The sequence below is a fragment of the Microtus pennsylvanicus genome, chromosome 6 (genome assembly GCF_037038515.1).
Source record: "Microtus pennsylvanicus isolate mMicPen1 chromosome 6, mMicPen1.hap1, whole genome shotgun sequence".
NCBI classification, from domain to species: Eukaryota; Metazoa; Chordata; class Mammalia; order Rodentia; family Cricetidae; genus Microtus; species Microtus pennsylvanicus.
Window position 1 is genome coordinate 32,298,423 of NC_134584.1, and position 24,670 is coordinate 32,323,092.

The 24,670-nt window shown below is 40.0% G+C and overlaps 1 protein-coding gene across 1 annotated transcript in view; it reads left to right on the forward strand.

The window, feature by feature from the left end:
* The first annotated feature begins 636 nt into the window (after window positions 1-636).
* Ghr (growth hormone receptor) overlaps window positions 637-24,670 on the forward strand; it is a 240,766-nt gene continuing 216,732 nt past the window's right edge. The window contains exon 1 of the mRNA XM_075975973.1: window positions 637-1,085. The gene's annotated coding sequence lies outside the window, so the exon portion shown is untranslated. The remainder of the gene's footprint in view (window positions 1,086-24,670) is intronic.

A 24,670-nucleotide genomic window follows, 5' to 3' on the forward strand; every position in this document is an offset into this window, starting at 1 on the left:
GAGAAGTGAGTGGTAACTGGCCGTGTGTTGTTCCGTGAAAATACTGATGTACCACTCTGACTTTGGGAAGTGTTTCGACAACCTCTGTCTTAGTTAATTTTTCCAACAGAATAGAAATGTGTCTGGTAGATGAACTATACCCAGCAGTGGGTAGTTAAAACTCGTGCCCTAGGTCACACACAAGGACGCATCTCAGAGTGGGCCTTAGTCCCCCTCTGGACTCTAGATAGTCCTTTGCAAATATGCATGCATTCCCCCTAAGTTATCTACAGTGTCTCCATTTTTTAACCTCTCGGATAGGGAAGGTCCTTATTACTGTGTCCCAGAGAGCAGAAGCATGAAACTCGGGGCCAACTGACTAACGCCTGGTGGACTCAACACACTTTCCAAAGTGTCTTCTTGCGGTGCCTGCAGGAGATGCACTCCTCTGCGAGTGTTCTTTGAATGTATAGCCTCAACTTGGGGACTGCTAGGTTCTGCCTTCTTTCGGAGAACTCCGTGGGTGGAGAGGTGGGAAGTCTCCCGCAACTACCAATATTTTCCTCTAGGAGGAGCCCCGCCGCCCAGCGGAGAGTGACACGCACCAACTCCTAACTCCTTGCCAGAAAGCTTCATCCCAGCCCCGCGGAATGAGTAGCGGGGGCGGCGCTCGACCTCCCCGCAGCAGCGGGTCCAGAGCCGGCTGCTCTCAACTCCCGCTGCAGGTCGCTTGGGCAGCCTGTAACCGGGCAGCGGCGGCCCCTCGCTGAACCCAAGGCCAGCGGCCTTTTCCCACCCCTCCCCTCCCTCCCTCTCCTCTCCCCTCCTCCCTTCCCGTTTCACCCCGCCCCCTTCCTCCTCCCCAAGCCTGACAGCCCACGAGCTGCCAAGCAGGGCGCAGCCATGGGAAGAGGAGGCGGTCTAGGGAGCGGCGGCACCGGCAGAGGCGGCTGCTACAGCGGCGGTGGCGGCGGCGACGGCTGCTGCTGAGCCCCGGCGGCCGCGGGGACCCCGGGCTGGGGTCACGCTGGCCTGAGGCCTCGGCGCCGGCGGCCCCCACGCGGACGCGAACCCGCGCGCTCTGTCTCCTGAGGCGAAACTCCAAGGTACTGGAGGGGGACTTCGGGGGAGTCCAGCTCCTATTTCCCCCACTTTGTGCCAGGAGACCTGGGTGTAGACCTGGGCATGCCAACTGCTTATGAAAATGGGATCACTTTTACGTATTTGCCTGGATAATTTTTCATGAGTTTGAGGTGGGCTATATTCCCCTTCTCAAAAGTTGTTTTTGCTGATGGGTTGGTGTAACCCGATCCATGTCCTGAAGTAAGTGTGTGTGTGTGTGTGTGTGTGTGTGTGTGTGTGTGTGTGTGTGTGTGTGTGTTTGCTCTTGGTGCTGTGTGAAGCTGAAAGTTGATGGGGGCGACAAGGAATTGGGCGAACCATACCCACCTGGCTCCTGCTCCCACCAGGGTGTGAGGTGCAAAGAGGGGTTTCCTCCTAAGACAGTTTTGTTACTCTTAAAAGTTTCGTGAATGTATTTGCTTGTCATCGTCAGCCTGTCAAGCTGGGGCAGGAACTGTACAGGCGGCTGGTGCTGTCTGAAGCGATTCCGTGGGTGGAGAGACCAGAGGGACTCTAGAGGGGTGGGCTGTGAGCGCGCGACCCCTGCAGCGCGCCGCCTTTGCAAGATTGTGCAGGCTGCAAGCTGCACGCTGGCAGCAGAGGAGCTGGGGTCAGTAGAGTCACGTCACCGCCACCAGTCTCCATGAACTGGGGTGGGTGGAAATTGTGGCAAGCCCAACTGTCCCAGCTCTGGACACACTCGTGGTTATGAAATCAACCAGGCTCAAAGTTCTGATAGAACTGCAGAGTCGTGAGCGCTAAGCGGGTGAGCGGGGTAGGTGCCTGCCTGAAGAGGGTGGGAGGGGGACTGGGTACTTGCAGTGGGTTCAGGACAGGGCTACAGGGCTAGTCACTTGTGGGTGCATGGGAAAAACTATTTCTGGGCAAGGACTTTATATATAGCACCGGGAAGTATGTCTGCAGGGCTTCGGAGTCTGGCTCTGGTATGTGTGCTGAAGGAGGGTGCAGTATGCATGCATGTGCTGCGTGTTTATGGGCACGTGTGGGGGAGTGCCCTGGAAGGTGTGTTGGCCTCCTGAGCCAGGATGTGGGGAAGGAGAAAGAAACCATAGAGGAGCAGCCTGCTGTTGGTACCTCCAGGAGATCTTGGAGGGACAGAGAAAGGTAGTGGGAAGCAAGAGGGCTGGGAAGAGGAAGCAGATCCTGAATGGGAATACATTTCCTGGACTTTAAAACTCTCTAAATCACCTGCTTTCGAGGGTCTGAGGACTAGAAAGGGTGGTTTCTGGAGCTGTCGGGACAGCATTGGAGCTTATAGGAGATTACTGTAGTTACTTACAGAACTGGAAGAGGAGGGCAGATTCGCTGTGGATCTGTGTGTCTCCCAGTGTGCAGCTGTTTGCTCCCAGGGGATAAGCAGTCTTAGGAGTGTTTACCTCTCAACTCCAGGGGCTGTGGTTGAGACAGCGCTTATCTCTTCCTGCAGAAATTGGATGTGTGCTAGCAACTGGTGCTCCAAGCCGCTTTTCTATAAAGATCAATCGAGGTGTCTCTTTATTCTTGAAATGACAGTTACTGGATGCGCTGCAAGAATGCATGTTAGCAAAGAGACCCCTGGCAAATAATATCTGTAGCTTAAAAAGCCCAAGCCAGCATTCATCACCTTCTTCCACCCTTATAAACTTTTGGTTTCATATTAGTCTAGAGAAGATTGGTCAATCAACACTCAATGACACTTCTATTTCTTTGGGGAGCAAATAGATCACAGTGAAATTGTAGCTTTGGTCTCCTGAATACCATGGGAAGCCAGTGCTTACTGAGCAGAGGTGTGAAGTGAAAGTCTGTAAAGGCAATGATAAAGCGATGACATTAGGGCATGTTTTTTTTTTTCAAAGTGAGCCTAACTTCTCCTGGTAAATATTTGCTCTAGTCGGGGTCTGCGGCCGTGTTTTGATTATTAGTTTTTAAACAGCAGACTACACCCCATAAACCACTTTCAAATGGACACGACAGGCCTTGACTGTGCTATCTCTGGCGCCTGTTTTAACAGATGTTTACGGTGCTTGGTAACCTATGGGACTGTCATGTGGAGTGTCTCGTTAGCTCAGGACATAATGTTTATAGCACAATGTAATAAATGAAGCTACAGTTGCAGCCTGCTTCTGCCAAGTGCATGAAACACCCCCTTGTGGAAACAAATCTTGAAGTCGTTCCAACTTGGCCAGCCTTTTTGGCTATCTGCTAGTAAGCATTGTTAATGTACAGATAAATCTGAGCGATACAGGAAGAATGTGGAACAGCAGACTGTTTAGCTTAGAAAAAGGCATGGGCTCTATTTGTAAAACTCTGCTAACCTGAGGATTAAGCATTTTTTGCTCTTTCCACCAGCAGATGCCGTGATTTGGGGGTCATTTGCTTTGCACTCAGTCTAAGCCAAAGACCAAGAAGTGATGCGTGATTGCTCTTAAGGACTAAAGTTTTAAATGTTAATAATAGAAATACTTCTGCTTCTTGGAGTGTGGCTACACAAACTTATACCTTTTTCTGTATAAAGGAAGGCTGGGTGTAGCACAGAAAGACAGAAAGAGCACCTAGCATGCATAAGGCCTTAGGATCAATCTGCAGCATGAGATGTGGGTAACTACCCTAACATAATAATGACCTGAATAATATGAGCACTTATATCATGAGTTGGTGAGAATTGGGGCTTGATAAGAATGTAGTCAACCCCTCAGCCCGTTGTATAAGCAGAGAAGAAGGTCCTGATTAGAAAGTCATTTTTTTCCCCATCTGGAACAGCCATAGCGACAATATTAGAAGAAGTAATTTAGCTGCTTAGCTTGGTGACTTTTTAACAGGTAACTTTATGTAGTGTGTAAATCTCCACTTCAATATCTAGTCTATTCAATATCTCATTTATCCTGGAAATAATGAATTGAAACCTCACTTTCTTACTCCCCACTCTATTCTAGAACTTTCTTTGAAGAATATAAAAAAATTCAGCCTTGTACGAAATCAACTTATTTTTAAAAAAAATCTCCTTGCTTATACATAAATTGAATATTTAAATTGAATAATTAAAGATTATACTAATCTTTCCTCCTGTCTCATAGAGATCTTTCTATATTTGAAAGTCCTTTGTTCTTTATTCCTAAATTCTTTTTGCCTGTTCTAGGGGTCTTTCTTAACCACCACTGCACCTTATATTTCTCTGCCATGAACAATATGCCTTGAGTTCCCCATTCTCTCTGCCCCTAACTAATACATATTGCCTAAAACACAAATAAGGAATTCTTGGTTCTTTATCTGTAAAGACAACTTAATGTTAATGGTGTTTTTAGTTGCCTCATTACACTATTGGCTAATCTCAAACCTGTAAGGAAAATAACAGCATGTTCTTTTCAGATTACTATTTATCTACAGTCAATGTTGTAATAGTTCCGTGTGTTTTTTCAAGCCTGAACTTGCTATAAATCCTTACAAAGTGCAATAGTGGAGATAAACCTAATTTTATATGCTATGTAGATAGCTCCTTAACTTTTTTCTCCCAATCAAAGAATGCCTACCAAGAAAATTACAGGACTAGAATTTTCTAAAGATAAGCAAGGTACAGCTACGTGTTGCAGACAGGTTACGACTATGGTGTATTTCTTTCACGGACCTTATTGTATCTGCTTTCATGAGGATGAGTCATAGTGGCAATCAAACATTTATTGAAGGCTTGTTCAGTGTGTGCCATCTGGCCTCAAATGAGGTGAAAGTACATCAGACAGAAATGCTTCCTTTGGCGGCTGGGATTTGAGATGCAAGTAGAGGACATGACTAAACCAACAACCTGCTTTTTACTCAGGAGGTAAATGGTTTGCTAATGTCGCAGGCAGTTCTAAGTGCTCGGTTCCCATTAGAAGGTATGGTCCAGCACCTGTTTGAAATTAGGTCCCCATATCCTGCAGCATGTCTAGCTGGGAAGTAGAATTATGTTCTGCCACTCGTGATTTATGAGGCCTAAACTACCGTGATGAGAGATAGGAAAGCTGGCTTGCATGTGGAAAGGGTGTGGTTAAAAAAGCAAACCCTTTAGGGCTCATTGACTGGGACTTTACCACTTATATGCTCATCAGTTCCCCTGGAACTTATTATTTTCCTCTAAGAAAACAATAATGCCTACCTTGTACTTCCTGTGAAGTCAACACCTACTTGTTGTGACTGGTTTGATGTCTGGGGCTTCTTAACAAATTGTGAATTCTCCTTGCTCCCTGCTCAGAATTGGCCACAATAGTATCTATGGGGATTGTTCATGGTGCATGATAATGCTATCATTTTTTAGATTAATATGATTCTGATACACTTGGGTCCAAGTTAAAATGGCATCCGGACAAGAAGTTTGTGATGTGGGAGGTCCTTCTGCATATGTGTTGATTTTATTGGTTGATGAATAAAGAAACTACTTTAGCCTATGGCAGGGCAGAATAAAGCCAGGCAGAAGGAGATATAGACAGAGAGTAGGCAGTGTCAAGGAGACGCCATGTAGCTGCTGAAGGAGACATATGCCAGAATCTTACTGGTGGGCCACAGCCTCGTGGTGATATATAAACCAATAGAAATGGGTTAAGATGTAGAAGTTACTTAATAAGAAGCCTGAGCAATGGGCCAAACAGTGTTGTAATTAATATAGTTTCTGTGTGATTATTTGGGCCTGGGAGGCTGGGAAACCAATGCGCAGTCTCTGATGACAAGATTGTATGTATGTTAGGAACACAGCAGAGGTGGTACGAAATTGCTTGAAAAGAAAAAGCCCATTACACACTGGAACATATAAAGATTTTTGCAAACTGAAGGTGTATGAACCTTCCAGGAGAGAACAACCTACAGTGCTATACATGCAAGCTTCATACAATAATCATTTAGTTGTCTCTTCACTAGTCTTGAAAATAAAACAAATATTTTAAATAGTTTTTCATTCAAAAATCTTAAAAGAGACTTTTTTTATTCCTCTAGTGTACAGAAGACTTATGATAATTCCTTGGTCCAAAGAAAAATCCTTAATATTTTGCTTGAAAAATGTGCTCATTAAGAATTGTGTCCACATTTCCCTCCTAGTGTTATCACTGCAAGGAAAAGTCAAATGCAGCCATTGCAAGTAGAGTCATAAGCAGGCCTCTCCCTTGCTTACAGCTTGTATGATACCTGATCTGTAAGCCTATCTGGACTTCAATGGTGGTGGAGAGAAACTCAGACTTCAATTTTGTTTTTTATTTGTTAGAAAGTCAACTTTGTTCTTGGGTAGTATGATGGCCCAGGATCCCATTTTATCCTGTCAGTTGCCTTTTGGTACACCTTCAAATGATGTGCTTTTTAGCCTGGAAAACTCCAATTTGGAAAAATGAAGTGGAAAAAAAAACCTGCCTGGTAAAGGATATATGAATGATAAATTGTGAAAAGATCACAGAAAATAAAGGCTCTTTAGTATCTCTTTGCCACAACGACAGAGGAAATTGTCAGAAGCCCTGAGTAGGGTGATAATAGGTTAGAAAAATATGTCGTGCTGATATTGAGCAAATAAGAATGATTAAAACAAGAAGCCAGAGGATGAAGAGGAATGGCATATTAGCAGTGTAGTAGCTTATCTCTCTTACAGATGTCGCCCAAGTGATATCTTAGTTTACATGTGTTGATGGCTTTGCCTTAGTAGTAGGAAGACATATTGGACAATGAAAGTGTTAACAAGAGACTTGGGGAGAGTCTGGGGGCAAAGAGATGTAGATAATGATGATAACTGGCATCTAAACATGGAATGAAATTTTGTTTGAGTTCCTTAGTTGAATCATGGCACTTGATAACAAGCATCCCAGAAAGAATCCTATCCAGCCTTTGAAACATCCCCAACTTCAAGCAATATGGAGGCATGACATGATTTCCTCTTTACTAAAAAACTTCTTTTTGTGTATTTGGGTGTCTTGTTTGCATGTAAGTCTTTACATTGCATGGGTCCTCCGGAAGAAGGCAAATGCTCTTAAATTGCTGAGACATCTCTTTAGCCTCTATTTAGGCATAGTTAGACTGGGTCTTCATATACCCCCAACACAACCATGAAGTTTTAAGTTTAGTTGTGTGACATTGAACATTTCTTTGAGAATTACATCATCTGAAAAGTTCTTTTAAAAATACTTGGGGAAAGATGATGGATAAATAAGTCCTCTCCCATAAGATGCAAGTTTGTCCAAACCAGTGGTATTTTTTTGGTAATTCTGTGAAAAGTCAAAGATAGAACATGTATTTACTGAGTAATTAATGTGTCCTTAGGAATATGATACACATTGGGAATATAAAAGTAGTATAATGCATTACTCTAAAGTAATGCAACATTCAAGATCAGACTACAAAATTAATAATGTTTATGATGAGATTATGAACACCTAATAACTGGTTTCAATGAAAAGTACTATTATAGAGCTACAAATTATATATTTTTTTCTTAAAGAAAAGGTATTTATTTGGGCTAAAGGATTTGAAGAAAACCTCAATAAGCAAAGTAGCTTTTAAGGCAGGTCTTACAATGTAATAATTTCTTTTCATACATACAAAGGATTTAAGATGTTTCATTCCAGGAAGTTGGGAAACTGAGGACCAGGAAGTATACCCCAAAATCCCTATGGTTATGGGTAGCGTATGATCAGGCAGGACTTACTTATTTTTCACGTAAAATAAATTCTTTCTGTTTATTATCTGTTTATCCACAGATGCTGCATAAATATGCTCATCACTTGGATTGGGTATTGGGGAGGACACATTGAGCCCAAGGCTTATTAGAGCATGGATAGTAACTCCTCCATGGTGTTTCTGCATACTTCTATTTCCAAAATGTTATATAAACTCAATTTTAATATTTCTTCTCTATTCCAAGAGGCCTATTCATGGTGCTAATAGTAAGATTTCTCTTTTAGAATATGATATTAAGAAAACCTTACAAAGGAAGTGTTATTCTGAGGAGCCGCCTCCACTTTCATTTCCCTGCCCCATGTTGATCTTAACTCCAGGTTAAGCCTTGGGGCTTTCAAGACCTTAAGGTCATGAACCAAGCACTCTAAGCTCTGCCTCTATGCCAGGTAATGTAGAGAACATTTGGTAAATATATTTATAATAAGAACTTAAAAGAGTTGTATGTCTTTAATTCAGAGTTGCTGAAGTTTTGGAAGACAGGGATCAATTCTATACAGAAACTTTCTAAGTAAAGCTTCCTCACTTTACTTAAAGATGAAAATAGTAGTTCCTACAGTGGGAGAGTGACAGATTTACAACCCAATTCTCTTTCTGCTAGGTTCTTCTCTTATATTTTATTAACTCCCATAAACATAAAATATGAAAATGAAATCTTTTTCTTAGTGTGTTTTCTAATGTAGAAAACAAGTTTAGCTCACAGTTTTGAATGTCTATGTGTGACATGCTCCATATGAAGATTGTCATACAGCTAATAGTTAATAGGCAGTTTAAGGTGTTGCAAGACAAGAGGCAGGGAGTATGGAATATGTGTCTTGTCTGGTCTTTTCCTCTCCTCTTGCAAAACCATAGCTATTTGGTCATAGGAGTTCCACCCTGATGATATTATCTAGTTCTAATCGCCTCCCAAAGGTCTCATCTGCAAATACCATACTTGGATCAACCTTCTACCCTTTCAGTACCTCATCGGGATTAAATTTCAACACATAAACCCTTAGGGGACACATTCTGGCTACAACAAATGTGTTTGTCTATGCCATTCATACAGGAGAGTGACAGTTGGGTTAGCTGTCCAAGTGGATAGATGTGAACTGAGACACATGATATACTTGACCAACAGTTCTTTCCATTGGGAACACACGCAGATTTGCCATAAATTTCAGTTGGCAGATGCCCGTAAGGTGTCAGCTATTGTGAAAGCCTAAAGATAGCTTGGTATTCTACACAAGACATGAAGTGACTTTGAAATCACAGAGATCTGGGTTCTTGAATTTGGATCCAGCCCTGCCTCTTTTTATTCACTTTTATTATGAATCTGAGCAAGTTAAAAATCCCTTAGATTTCTCTGTAAAATTGTGGCCATGATACTTACTTCACAAGGCTTCTGTAATTTAAATGAAAGAAGCAGTGCCTGGCAGATATTGAACTCACCAGAGGGAGCTGACTTCCTGCAATACCCTGTTGAGACAGCTGAAGATTGAAGACTTCAAATCTTCCCTGCAAAGTGCCCACTTGAAACTAATTAGTGTGTGTGTGAGAGAGTGTGTTTTTAATTCTTCCTTCTTACCCAAGACAACTAAATTAGGACTTTAATGAGTTCCTGAAGTGCACATTTGTTCTGAACTATTGAAATCTCTCTCCTTCAAAAAGCACTACTCATTAAGATTAGCTTCTTGTGACATCTCAGTCACTGCTTAAGTTGTTGCTGTATTGCAAAAATACAGGGTTGTTTATCCTCATGATTCTTGGTGACTTGTGAAGCTTGGTTTCTAAAACCAATGTTGAAAGTTATTCTTGATTTATGTATTTCTCAGGGAGACGTCTACCTGCCAATGTTTATTAGAGTAATCGTAATTTTAAGTTGCCCTTTTAGTGGGAAATTGCATCCATACTTGTTCCTGTAGGAATATTTCTTCAATGTCAAAAATTAAAATTGTTGTAGATTCCACAGGTTTCTGTACTTCACACTGTATTACCATGAGCATTCTATACCCGGAAATGCCCTTACCATAACCAACTTTCCATCATCCCTTAATCATTGGCAGGTAGACGTCTCCCTGAGAAATACATGTTCCTTTTACAATTGCAGAAGTGTTATGAATTTACATGTAATAAGTCACATATATTAATTAGTAAGTGAATGTGAAGAAATAAATATTTCTGAGGAGAAAAATGAACCCTTTGTATAGTAAAGAAATACTGAAGTGAATTTGCTAAAACAGGTCTGTCCTTTTCACTGGACGTGGCTGATTTGCATTTATATGGATAAAAATCATTTTCAGACTCTCTTTTTAGATATTAGATTCGAACTCCTCACAATTGTGAAATAGTCTAGTCAAAGATAAAGACCCAGGCCCTCTATAATACTGCACATTTTCATACTTACACAGCTTTTGACTGTGGGAAATTTGAAGTACAAAGTAGAGAGACTAGCATTTGATTCCCAGGTGCTGATTAGTCAACTTGATCTATCATTAATATTATATCCTGTCTTTCTGTAAGCTATGAACACTTTTGTATTCACCTTCAAAGAAAAAGCCCCCTCTTTTAAATACACATTTGCCAATACTTTGTGGATAGAACGACTATGTACTTTTCAGACCAACCATGGCTTACTGGAAAGCAAGTAATGAGGGAGAAAGGATTTTAGCAATGTAACAAAGCGTGGGTAGATCTTACAAGGCTAGTTCTCTTCTCATTCAAACCACCTGTCTCCTCTACTGAAAATGCTTCCCGGAACCTAACCAGAGTAACTTCTCCTAACTAGATTCAAGATTCAGTTTGATCCTGTTTTATTTTCTTGGCACTATCCATCATTGATATTATCTTATTTATTAATTTCTTGTAAATTTAGAAAGCAGATTTAGTATAATACTATCAGACAAGTTTCAGATGTCACCTAGTTTCCCATGCTTCATTCCTGTTAACTGTGAGATGCTTGCATTATCTCTGATAGATGAGAAAAATGAAAGTCAGGTAAGTTTCTTGCCCAGTGACTCACAGTAACAGCTAAAGCTTACACATCTTTGCTTTATTCGACTCTTAATATTAAATTTAGTTATTTCCACTCTTCTCCATATGCTTAACCACTAACCTTGGTGTCTTTGTTTTATTGGAGATACTGTATAACTATATACTATCAACCTGCAGCAGGAAACTGAATTAAAAGTCAGCCTTCAATTTGCAAATATTTTAAACTTATGCTTGTAAAACTTGTTATTTTTTAATATGCTGACATGCACATAAATTGACCACAAAGCTCTTTAGAAATTCAAACATACCCATTCACTATTAAGTAATGTTTTGACACAGACAGATAATAAAATTGAAAGCAAGCATCTCCAGGGCAGGATATGGATGTTGCATTATAATTCAAAGAATTTTGTTTTTTCACGGTGTGTCTGAGTTCAGACAGTTGACCGTGTTTCGATCTTTGTATAGTTTATTGGCTACTTCTTTCTTGAATTGTTACATGAAGGATGTAAAATCTTCAATGAAATCTTTGAGTAATCTTTATATTTGCACTACTTTAGCTAAAAGTTGCTCTCTGTTGAGTGGGAACGTGGGGCATGATATTCAGAAATGTGAGTTCTTGCAAATTGCTTGAGCTTTGGCTCTGGGGAGATAAACAATGTGCATATGGAGGCTCACCAACACCGAAATTCTTCTAACCTCTAATTCTAAATCGAGAAAAGAATGAGCTTTAAGGTTTTCTGTTTATTTTTGTCTTGATTACAAGTTGCTGGAAGTCTAGAGTTAGTATCTAATAACATAAAATCTAAGCAAAACACAAATTATTGACCCAGGAAGGTATCTAATTTCTAAGATACACACGGAAAATTACACAAAATATACTTTTTTTCCTCCAAAGGAATAATTAGAGATTAAGAGGCAGTCCTTTATGTATTTCAGTAAATAAAAAATTAAAAATTTTAAAGGAAAAAAATATTGTCTTTCAGAACACATACATGAGATTATTTTTATTTACATGGCTACATTAAATTGGCATTGTTTTCAACCATGACTTTTGATCCTTTGTGTATGTAATTATGGGCAAAGTCTACAAATGTAGATTTGCAAACTGTACCCTATTAAGCCTCCTTGGTACTATGTAATGTGCAAAGGACAGATGCAGCCTCGTTGTCACATATGCCCCCAGTCAACAAAAGGCTATGCATTGATCCTTTCTATACCCAAGACTTACTAGATCATTTAAGTAAGCAGATACAAATTTTCTTCTTTAAAAAAATTTAATCCCAGCACTTGGGAGGCAGAGGCAGGCAGATCTCTGTGAGTTCAAGACCAGCCTGGTCTACAAGAGCTAGTTCCAGGACAGGCTCCAAAACCACAGAGAAACCCTGTCTCGAAAAACAAAACAAAACAAAAAAAAGTTAGGGCTGGGGAGACTCTATTTAGCAAACCATGTGACATCCAAGCCTCTTGCTAATAGGGTAAAGGCTTTATATACACAATAGTGACAGCCCAGAACATACATAAAATGCTGGTTGTGGGGGCTAGGGAGATAGTTCAGCACTTAAGAGCACTGACTGCTTTTCCAGAGGACCTAGGTTCAATTTCCCAGCACCACACAACAGCTCATAACTGTCTGTAACTCTGTTTCCTCTTCTATCCTCTTTTTATGACACATGCGTTAAACAGACATGCAGGCACAATACCTGTACACATAAAATAAAATAATAAAAACTTATTTTTAGAAATGAATGTGCTCACATCTTTCTGTAACCATAGCACTCATAGAGTGAGATAGGAGACAAAAACTGGAGAACCCCTTCAAAGCTCACAAACCAGTTAGCCTGGAGTATGCAATGTATGTAGAAGAGGCAAAGATGAGAGACCCTGCCTCAAACAATGTAGAAACAAAGACCTGACTTCCAAAAGCTGTTCTCTGGCTGACACATAAATGCCATGGCATGCACACTCACATTACACTCTCTCTCTCTCTCTCTCTCTATATATATATATATATATATACATATATATATATATATATATGTATATATATATATATATTTACGTTTATTTATATAATTTTAAGTTTAAGCCTGAAGTATATGTATTTCATTTTTGGGGTAAGATGTTCTCTTTCATCATGTGTCTAGAAAATACTTCAATTTCTAGAGGGAAAAATTTACATTAGCCTTTCTATGCCTGAGTTTCGGGTTTACTTTTGTAAATGATATCTTGTAAGCACTTACAAGGCAAAGGACCGTGTATTCTTGATGTACCACATCTATGACATTAGCTTAAGCAATCGCTCCTATGTAGTCAGCATTAAGGAGGCACTTCTTGTGGATCGCAGGTGTGCCAAGCTCACTTTTCATATTAAATTGCTTAATCATAACCACTATCCCATGATCTATAAGATTATACAATTGAGGAAACTATGACAGTGAGCAGCTAACTTGATAAAGTACCCACAGGTGATTTGCAATACAGTCAAGATTCAAATGCAAATCTTCCTAATTCCAAGGGCATCTAGCCCTCCTTTTTCTAACAACTGCCACCTACGTCATAGTTTTTGGTATCTTTACTTTCAAGATGTGCTTTAATTTCATAACCTTTGAGTGTGGGCTGAACTTACACGGCGTGTTGTTAATGACTGGAGTAAGTGGAAGCGAGTATGTACAACTTTGGAGATTGAGTCATTCCCCGGCCACCATGACTTCTGATGTTTCTAATCTAGCTCCTAAACTTATTGGAAAACTACTTTGGGGAAACCAGGTGCTGTTTTTTACTGTCCTCTGGAGACACTCACATGAAAAGGAGCTAAGAATTTCCAGTGGCCAATGTGGAATCAAAAGCTAAGGCTCTCAGTTTAGTAGACCACATGACATGGGAAGCCTCTTGCCAACAACTACCATAAGAGTAAGGATATTAATTACTGTTGCATTGTCATCAAAAACATCATGACCCAGGCAACTGACAGAAGGAACTGCTTGTTTGGGGCTTACTGTTCTAGAGGGTAAGAGTTTATCACCATCACAACGGGGAACCCGGGGCAGGCATGACCCTGGAGTAGCAGCTGAGAGCTCACATCTCTAAGGCAAGCAGAAGGCAGAGAGAGCTGACAGAAATGGAGCAAGTCATTTAAACTTCAAAGCCACTCCCAATGACATACTTTCGCCAGCGAGATCATACTTCATACTCCTTCCCAAACAGTTCTACTAACTAGAAATCAAGTATTCAAGCATATGAGCTTATGAGGGCCTTTCTCCTTCAAACTACCAGAGTAAGCATGGAGGTCAAGTCCTTTCTCCACTCGCAACAGTTTGATTGTAACCTTGTGGAAGACCATAAGCTAGCATCATCCACTTGAGCTGCCTCTAGGACCCTGTTCCCAGGCTCTACATCAACAAATGTCAGCTGTTTTAAGCTGCTAAGTCTGTTAATATCTTATGGGCCAAAACATAATTATCACAGCCTAATGTTGCTTTAGTCATTTTTCTTGAAAGAAATTATATTAACTTCACTAAATTTAATATTTTAGTATACGGATAAAGCCAGCTGAGATTTTTAAGAAAAAATCGCAACCACATTTAAATAATAAATGGTAAGCCCAATGAACACAATGGTGCAATGGTTGTAGACTTCTTTGGGATTTGAATTTTGTGAACTGCTTAAAAAAAAGAAACTCTGTTTGTGATTTGAGGACTTCTAGCTAGATACGTAGGTAAAGAAACTTTGTGAATCCTAACAAAATAAATTTAATCCCTGCCCCTCACATGGTATAAGGAAAGAACCAACTCTTGCAAGCTGTCCTCTGGCGTCTCCTCACATGCCTGCACACACACACGCACACACACACACAGAGAGAGAGAGAGAGAGAGAGAGAGAGAGAGAGAGAGAGAGAGAGAGAGAGAGAGAGAAAGAGAGAGAGAATAAATACATTCTTCTGAAATTCATGATTTCAAAAATATATTAATAACAGTATTTCTAGGACAGCACATTGAACTTTAAGTTTTTCTGGGCTAACTTGGGAACTACTTTTTCGATTGCTCATCATTCAGGATTTAAATTGTCGGGAGTAAGACTGCATGATTTAAGGGGAATGTAAAGCACAGTTGAATTTTAACCTCTTCCCTGGTAGCTTTCCTTGGCTTTTCAGTAGGTCTTGGAGGTTCATAAATCAAGGCTTTTCTTTTCTTTCTTTCTTTTTTTCTTTCTTTCTTTCTTTCTTTCTTTTTCTTTACAAATGGCATTGATTCCGCTTTATTGCTGCTTGCTGTTTAATGAATGACTCGGGTTTGATTCATGTCTTTATATCTTGACTTCTAGAATTGGTATGAGACTCAGAAATACAGTATTCTAAGCTCATCCAAAGACTGACTGTGAAAAGAACAAAAGTTTTATATATATTAATTGGGCTTTTGTGTGAATGCATACTGAATTTGAAATGTTTTAACTTATACAGATGTTTATTGACTGGTCTCATAAAAAATACATGCAAGTGGCATTTCCTTTTATACAGATGAAGTGATTAAGGGAGCCAAGAAATTCATTCATGAAATAAATATGGGTAGTTCTTGTTTAATATTTGGAATAACTGCAAAGTAGAAATGCTAGTTTCCCAGTGTCTCAGGACTGGGAATTATAGATCAATCCCCAACCCACCCCAGGTTTTTGCCTTTCATGCTATTTTTTTCCCTTGTAGCTTATGCCCTAGGTTCTCAAAAACAGTTCCTATATTGAACCAACCTTAATGAAAGCATATTTGAACTTTATACATGTGGTGTATCTTAGGGGATGGAAGAGACAAACACTGATCTTCTGAGTGTGATATTCATCCTTGCCACTTATTATCTCATTTATTTATCAACTCACAAACACATCCATTAACTTGGCAAATGTTTATTAAACATTTGGACTTTTTCAGCACAGCAGACTGATTACATGTTGGAATACTATAACAAGCAGTCTCTGTCCCAAAATATTTCATAATCTAGAATGCAGAAGGATACTTAACCAAGAATAATGAAAAGCTGTTGTAAGGGATATGAGAAAAACCTGATCGAGGTTGAGGTTTACTGGTCAAGAAAAGCCTTCAAAAGGAAGGGTGATTGAGATGTAAAGGATCATAAACATGAAGGATAGCATCCTGGACAGAGTGAAATAGAATTCAGGAAGACACCCACACATTTTAGAATTGAAAACAGTCAAGGCCTACTAGAAACTGTCTTCAAAGCTGAAAACAGAACAGTCAAGAAAGTCAAAATAATCATGATCTCACCTAAAGCATTCCTGGATGAGCATCCAGAGTGATGTTTGATCACCTAGAAGTTCATTATGGTCCAGCCAGGTAGACATAAATTAGCATCAAAGAAAGATTCAGCATGGTCTTCTCTGGATTCCCCAGCAATTAAAAATATTCTAATTCATCACACCTGATGACTTGATACATGCCAACTGTTATACGGTGTATAAAACTTTTACTACAAACTTTTTTCCTTTGATGGTTAACGTACACATACACGCAAACACCTATTTATGTGTATGTACGTATACATACCTTCATATGCTATTTTATGACAGTTGAATGGTCTATGCACATAGAGGACACAGTGACAAGGGATTTTGTAATGGTGTACTTTGTATAGCAAAAAATTCACAGCAGGTAAGAGAATCCCTGCAACTTGAACATTAACCAGAAGGCTCACTACTGTTTTCAGCTCACCAACCTGTGTTGCAGAAGAAGCAGCTTCAGCAGCTTTTGTTTATCTCCTCTTAGCTTCACCTCATCACCACCAACTAATCTCAAATGCTTGTTATTTTGATTAGTACCTTGAAAATCATCTTCTTGTATAGAGATTTATTTTTAGGTTCCCAAGGCTGATATTCAAAACCCTATGATACTAGCCTAACCCATCTTTCTATCTTTGCTCTCAAAACAGTCCGTTTGTTTGTTTCTACTAAACTAACGTTTGCCCATGTTTTCCCTCTACCATTTTCATGTTCTGTTCTCACTGAAATGGAAATGTCAGACACCATGGAGTAGGTTCTGGTCCTGCTGCCCCCTTTCTTCTTTGTACACGTATAAAAATGCCTTCTTTCCTTTTCCATTTCACATTAATTAAGACTCTTACACTTTCTCTCACGTTTTACCATGTTTATCGTTTTACTGTTTGTGACTCGAATTCAGAATCTATGCCTATGTCTCTCCTGTAGCCTCACTACGAAGAATAAGCCATCCGTAAACACTAGCAAAGAAAGCACAGTTTAAGATCACAGGGGCTCTAATCGGTAAAGCATTTTTGTGATTTATTTTATTTTGTCAGATAACTATATAGGTGTTTTGTTTTGAGTTGTTTTTGTTTTGTTTTGTTTTATGTTTGCGTATCTACTACAGTACTGAGTCATGTCCTAGATACTGGACACACAGTAGATATTCAGTAATTTGGGAATTGATCATTGGTTATATCTTAGACTCAATGTTTTTGGATGCTTTCAGACTGGGGGAGATTTGGCCTGATGAAAGCTGCTGGTACATGTTTCAAAAGGCAACAGGTACCAGTATTGCAAAGGCGCATTTTAAGGAATCTGGTGTCTCTTCAAGTCAACAAGAGTCATATTCATCGATGGACTTGTTTCATCACCCTAGTCTCAAATATCAGTGATGACGCTATTAGAAAATATCCCTTCCTGAGAGCATCCTTAGCTGTTTGTAGGAGCACATTGTGCTAGGAAAAGGATGTGATAGGCTAGTCATGATGGTTTTGTATCTTGTCATTGTTGTTGGTGTTTTCATTTAAAACTTGTCATGATTGTGCTTTTCCGAGGCTTCATTCTTGGCTGTGAACTTCCATGAAAGTATTAATCATTTATTTTTACTTAATTCACAGCTGTAAACATTGAGTCTGTCTTCAGGAGTGTCTTCTGGTTAAGAAAAGGCACATCAATTTAGGTTCACCATGTACTTACTACTTATATGTCACATGGGAGCTCCAGAATATAATGTCTGACAAACTCAGTGTATTTTGACAAAGGAAGAGAATATTTTTGTGACTGTGTTATTTTTTTTATTGAGAAAAGGAAAAAAAAGTTTCTGCCTCCTCCCAGCCTCCCATTTCCCTCCCCCTCCTCCCACCCTTCTCCCCCTCCCCCCACTCCTCTCACCCTCCCTCTCCAGTCCAAAGAGCAGTCAGTGTTCCCTGCCCTGCGGAAAGTCCGAGGTCCTCCCCCCTCCGTCCATGTCTAGGAAGGTGAACATCCAAGCTGGCTAGGCTCCAACAAAGCCAGAACGTTAAGTAGGATCAAAACCCCGTGCCATTGTCCTTGGCTTCTCATCAGCCCTCATTGTTCGCCATGTTCAGAGAGTCCGGTTTTATCCCATGCTTTTTCAGTCACAGATCAGCTGGCCTTGGTGAGCTCCCAATAGATCAGTCCCACTGTCTCAGTGGGTGGGTGCACCCCTCGTGGTCCTGACTTCCTTGCTCATGTTCTCCCTCCTTCTGCTCCTCATTGGGACCTTGTGACTGTGTTTTTTAAAAATGTTTTCATTCCTTATCTCTGGCTGATGGTCTTCTGTATTTAAAAACTGCGTAGTCCCTATTTCTCTAGGGAGACGAGAAATATTCTTCAATGTGAAGTGATTGCCAGATATTAAGAAGCAAGACAGTTGAAAATATGAACATGCTCTTCGTAGATAGAAGCCAAAGTTGCCATGGGGATTGGAACTGCTCAGAAAACCCAACTTTGTCCTCTTCTGTGCAGGAGGAGAAGCAGCAGTTGTTTGACCTCTACATGGTCCACAGTGAGGGATGGGTGTGGGCTCTGCGCTAGGGATGTGATGACGATCAGACATGGACTCTCTTGTATAACCACACTTGTTGTGTAACCCAATGGGAGGCCAGAGAGTGTAGGGGGCAGTGAAGAGTCGCCACACCACAAAGACTGGCAGTGACATGAGGAGTGTCCCAGCAGAAAGAACATGTGGAATGTGTCTTGACAGTTACATTTTGTTGTTGTTGCTGATTGGCTGAATTTTGTTTCTCAGGGAAGAATCTCACTATGTAGTCTATGCTGGACATGAGCACCTGATTCTCATGCCTTGATCTTCCCAGGGCTGGGATTATAGTTACGTAATGACACACCTGACTGAATCCGCAAGCTCTGTGGTGGGTCATCAGTCATAGAAGAGGGCTATTACAGTTTTTAAAATCGCAGAGATATGAAAGAGGATTGTGAGTTAGAGAAATGGAATATCCTAAAGTGGCTTTACTAGAGAATGTCCAAGGACAGGTGAACAAAAATGAGGTGAGAAAAGTAGGCCGAGGTCATATTCAGGAATTTGATCTTTAGGGATCAGCAGAAACCTGTACCCAGAACATTTTACATGGGCCAGGGACCTGATCATATTTTGTATTTTAGAAAGGACTTCTATTGTAAAAAAAAAAAAGCAATATTTGGTTTTCACTGATTGACAGGATAAAGCTGTATTCTTAATAAACCAAATGAGCAATAACTTGTTATTTAATATATTACATTTGTTAATTATTTATGTACTATATTAGGATTGTATTCCCATCTCTCAACTGTTCCCAGACTCCCTCCTTCCACCCCCAACTGGACTTTGTGTTCTTTCTCACTATTTAAGGAAAAAAAAGAAAACAAAACTAAATCCAAAAAACAAGTAACACAAATCTTACAAACCCCCAAAGCCAAAGAAATATCCAAACAAAACAAAGAAGCAAAGTTTACAAAAATAATTATGGAGTTAATTTTGTATTGTCCCACTATTCCTGGGCCTGGGACCTTTCCTGGGAACTGTTGGGAGAAGAAAAATGCATTTTCTCCAATGGAGTGACCCTGACTAGGTCACCGAGTGACCCTGAGTAGGTCTCTCCATTAGAGAAAATGTATTTTCCCTCTCCCAGCAGTTACCAATTATAAATACCTTTTCAGTTAGGGGCGAGACTTTGTATCCACTCCCCCTTTCTCCATGCTGAGATTCTGTCCCACTTGAACTTGTACAGGTCCTGAGGAGTCATGTGAGTTCAAAAGGGCATCATCTCTGTTGTGTCTTAAAGATGCTATTTCCTCAGAGTCATGGCTCTTATACTTTTTCCACTTCCTATTCTGAATAAATGCTTGACCCATGAAGGAAGAAGTTTGATAGATATATCCCATTTAACTTGTCTTAATCTTCCATAGTGAGTAGGGTCTTGCCAACATCTTCAGAGCATGAAAGGAAGCCTAGTGCTTCTCACAAAGTTCTCTGAGATGCACATACATGGCTGTAGTCACTAGATGAGGGCAGTCTGCGTGTGACGAGAGAACAGGAATGTGTCAAGTGCAAAGGGACAAGGCAATGCAGCGACTCTGTGTCACATTTAGTCAAGAAATGAGACAGAACATTTATGCTATGGCTGTTGTTGTTGGCAAGGGCTCAGCACCCAGCAAAATAAATACTTCAAGTTACTGACAGTAATGGTATTAACACGAAGTGAATTGCCTTTTCCTTTTTGTGTTGTTGCTAGGAAAGGGAAGCCTAAAACTTAATGAAATTTGTTCTTGTGAACAGCAAGTTTTGTTATTTCTTCTTTTGCGATTTATGGGCTGTCTCTTCACAGTACTCTCAATGGCCCTTCCCATTAGGCAGTGGGGATGTCATTATTCCTTTCCACTGACTTGGCTCTATTCTCTGAAAGTCTGTTTATGTTGTTGGGTTTTTTTTTAACTTTATAGAAATTTCTTTTCTATATATAGTGGAATAGAACTTTGAAAAACTTGTAAATAGTTGCCCATTATCCAAGTGAATATTTCTTGAAGTCATGGCATGAATAATTCTGTGGGTACAATAATTTCTGTGCCTGTGGAAGTTACAGCCTAATGTCAAGGTTATATGAAAGTCACTCAATTAAGAAAAAAAATGGACACTTTTTCCAGGAAAAAATATTTGATAGTCTATATACTTTGAAGTTTCACCTCCAGTTAATTGGTAAAGAGTCACACACATACCGCAGCTTCTTCACAACACCAAAAGGAAAGAGGTCAGCTTTCCATCTACACTTTTCCCCGATACAGTGGGTGACTTCAGTCTCTGGGCCACAATTTCCTTATCTGTAGTGTTGACAAAGTAGAGCAGATTAATGGCCTTTAAATCTCTCTGCACATTTAAATCAAATCCTTGAGCAAATTAATCAGAATTTGTGTTGGAGGAAAGAATCTGGTAGGGATGATTCCTAAACTCCCAGGTGATTATTCTCTCGTAATTCAGGGTTAAAAATGACTGGACAAGATCAGAGCTTTCCTTTTATTATTATTATTTTATTATTTAAAAAATACCAATCCAAATTCCCATTCCTTCCCCTGCTCCCACTCCTCTCCCTCTACACCCCCTCCAGTCCTAAGAGAGGGCAGGGCACCCTGCCCTATGGAAAGCCCAAGGCCCTCCCTACTACATCTAGGTTGAGCATGATATACATCCAAAGAGAATAGGATCCCAAAAAGCCAGTACATGCAGTAGAGACAAATCCCAGTGCTACTGTCAGTGGCCCCTCAGTCTGCCCCAACTGTCAACCACACTCAGCTCAGAGTGACTAGTTTGATCCCATGCTCGTTCATTCCCAGTCCAGTTGGAGTTGGTGAGCTCCCATTAGCTCAGGCAAACTGTCTCAGTGGGTGAACCCCTCATGGTCTTGACCTCCTTGCTCATATTCTCACTCCTTCCACTCTTCAAGTGGACCTTGGGAGCTCAGTCCAGTGCTCTGATGTGGGTCTCTACCTCTGTTTCCATCTGTTGTTGGACAAAGGTTCTATGGTGATATTTAAGATAATCATCAGTCTGACTACAGGGCAAGGCCAGTTCAGGTTCCCTCTCCTCCATTGCTTAGGGTTTTAGGTGGGGTCAGCTTTGTGGATTCTTGGGAATTTTTCCTAGAGCCATGTTTCTTGCTAATCCCATAATGGCTCCCTCAATCAAGATATCTCTTTCCTTGCTCTCATATCTGTCCTTCCTCCATCTTGACTATCCCATTCCCTCAAATTCTCCTCAACCTTCCCTTTCTTCCATTTTTCTACCCTTCCCCTGTCCCCATGCTCCCAAATTTTGTCAGGTGATCTTATCTGTTTCCAATTTCCAGGTGGGTCTATATATGTTTTTCTTTGGGTTCACCTTATTACTTAGCTTCTCTAGGATCATGAACTATAGGCTCAATGTCCTTTGTTTATGGTTATCATTCACTTATGAGTGAGTACATACCATATTCATTTTTGGGGGGGTCTGGGTTACCTCACTCAGGATAATGTTTTCTAATTCCATCCATTTGCATGCAAAATTCAAGATGTCATTTTTTTTTTAACTGCTGAGTAGTACTCTAATGTGTAGATGTGCCACACTTTCTTTATCCATTCTTCAGCTGAGGGGCATCTAGGTTGTTTTCAGGTTCTGGCTATTATAAATAATACTGCTATTGTAAGATCGGAACTTTCAACTGAAATCTACAGCACAGTTTTCTCTTTAGTTAGGTATGACAATGAAATATTTTTAAGCTCACTGGACACACGCACATACACATACATTTTGCCTCACTTGAAAACATTAATGATTAGGTGAAAATTAGAACTGTTCTTAAGTGATGAGGCGTTATTGTGATGAACCAGCCTCTACCCGGTCTTCTTTGTACTCTGACATCACCTTCCTGGTCCTTGAAAACATTATCATTTCCAAAATGAAACTAGATGAACAAGTCTCAAATTATTTGAATTGTCTCCAAAGCCAGAAAGATAAAAGGATGAGAAATGAGCAATAGCCATTTGTACCTGCTAATTGTTATATGAAATCAATGGGAAATTAGTCTTCAACAGCGGAAAAACCCCAGGGCCCAGTGGAAAGGGACTCACAGCTTGTTAACAGCAAAGCTCCATGTATGCGTGTGTGAAGGACAGGTGCTTATGGCTGAGAGGGAGCGGCTGGAAGAGCATCTTATTCCTTTCCGAGGATGATGCTTAATGAGACTTTGCCACAGATGTGCGTTTCCATCCTTTCCTGTTTGGAAGCTGAATCATTAATTGGGAAATGATTTCCTTACCCTGAAAGACAAAAGAACAAAAGATTATTAGAGCTTTCACACTCTCTCCCCGTTATCTGCTGAAGGATGACTCAGGCTCTCCTCTCCTTCAGTTTCCTGTGACTTTCATCCTGCCTGTCTGTCTACCAAGTGCCTGAGTGGAAGAGACAAATGTGTGTGTAATATAGTCAGCTACCCGGCGTGGCGTTTAAGGGGATGTATTGCTTCACCTTTCGTGTTGCTGTGAACAAATTACTTGACAGAAATGACTTGAGGTGGGATGTGTTTATTTTGGCTCACAGGATTATAGGGTTGCCGGTTAGCATAGGAGGGAAGACATGATGGAGTTCATCACAGCAGGAGCACATGGCAGAAGCTACAGCTGACTAGGAAGCCAGTAAACAGGTTAGAACCAGGATCAGGTACAAACTTCCAAGACCCTTCTCCTAGTGAGCTACCCCTGCCAGCCAGACTCCACCTCCCTAACACTCCACAGCTTTTAAAACTGCGTCACAAGCTGGAGAGCAAGTGACTGTTCAAAACATGAACTCATGAAGAAATTTTCAGATAGAAACCATAACACTGAGTACATAGAAATCATAAGGTGCTTTTTTAAAAAATTTTCACATATTGATAATACGTCTCTATCTTTTTTTTCTCTTAAAAAGGTATGCTGAAAATATATTTCATTATCCCACTGGTTCTCAACAAAGTTGCCTTCTATGTTCTAATAAGTTAACTTCTACCAAATCCTTTTTAGTGTGAGAAATAAATGCATAATTAAATAACAAAGTAGGGGGTTAATTTCTCATGAAGCCAATCTGTTCTTCAATGCTGACACATCACTAATGTGTGTCCTCAACCTCTGCGAGAAGTGGAACAAAATGTTCCTATTGCATAGCTCATAATGACTTGTCAGTAAAAGATTTGTTGGGTACATAAGGGGATATGAGGAACATATCTCCCTCCTGTCTTCTAAATGACTTACTTGTTGAAGTTTTTATTCATTGTTGTGGGGGCAGGAAAGCATGCTTGTTTTAACTATGTATTAATTTTATAGCAAAAATAGTTGCATTTATAAAATACAAAACTGAAAAGAGATGCACACTTTTCTCAGGTCCTAGTCCTTGGTTATGTGTGTGTGTGTGTGTGTGTGTGTGTGTGTGTGTGTGTATGTGTGCGCGCGCGTGCATACGTGCGTGCATGTGTGTGTGTTTTATAAACTTACATGTATGTACACATAAATATATGTAGGGGCTGTGTTATTACTGTGACTAGTCTAACTTTAATTCCTATAGCAAATTCTTCAAAGAGAACAGTGGGTGTAATCTTCTCCACTAAATACATCAGCTACCCAAGAAACTCACTTGTCTTTCATATTGCGGGACAAAATATTTATTTTAAAACATCTTTCTCAAAAAAATCCTGTTTGGTACACATGAAAACCGTATTTCTAAAATCTTAAAGGAAACTGTAACTCCTAATCTTCATCAACACTTAAACTTACGAAGATAGTGGAGGGTGAATACTCTGAAATCTATAATATCTAGTTTATACAAAGATTTTTTAAACAGAAAATAGGAAGGATTTCTTTCTAATATTAGCATTTTACACAGCTATAAAATATAACACATATTATGTATTTTATAAACATAAGAATGTCTCTATATTTTAATAATTTATTTTGAATTTTATATTGTTTACAAAATAATTTTGAGTATTTTAAAGGTTGCTTACACAAGTTCTAGCACCTTTATGTTCAAAATCAATAAAAATATCAGCTTTAATAAGAAAATTTAAATGCAGCCTCCACAATAACATAGACATAAAACAGAAACGATGCTAACTTCACGAGCTTATACAAT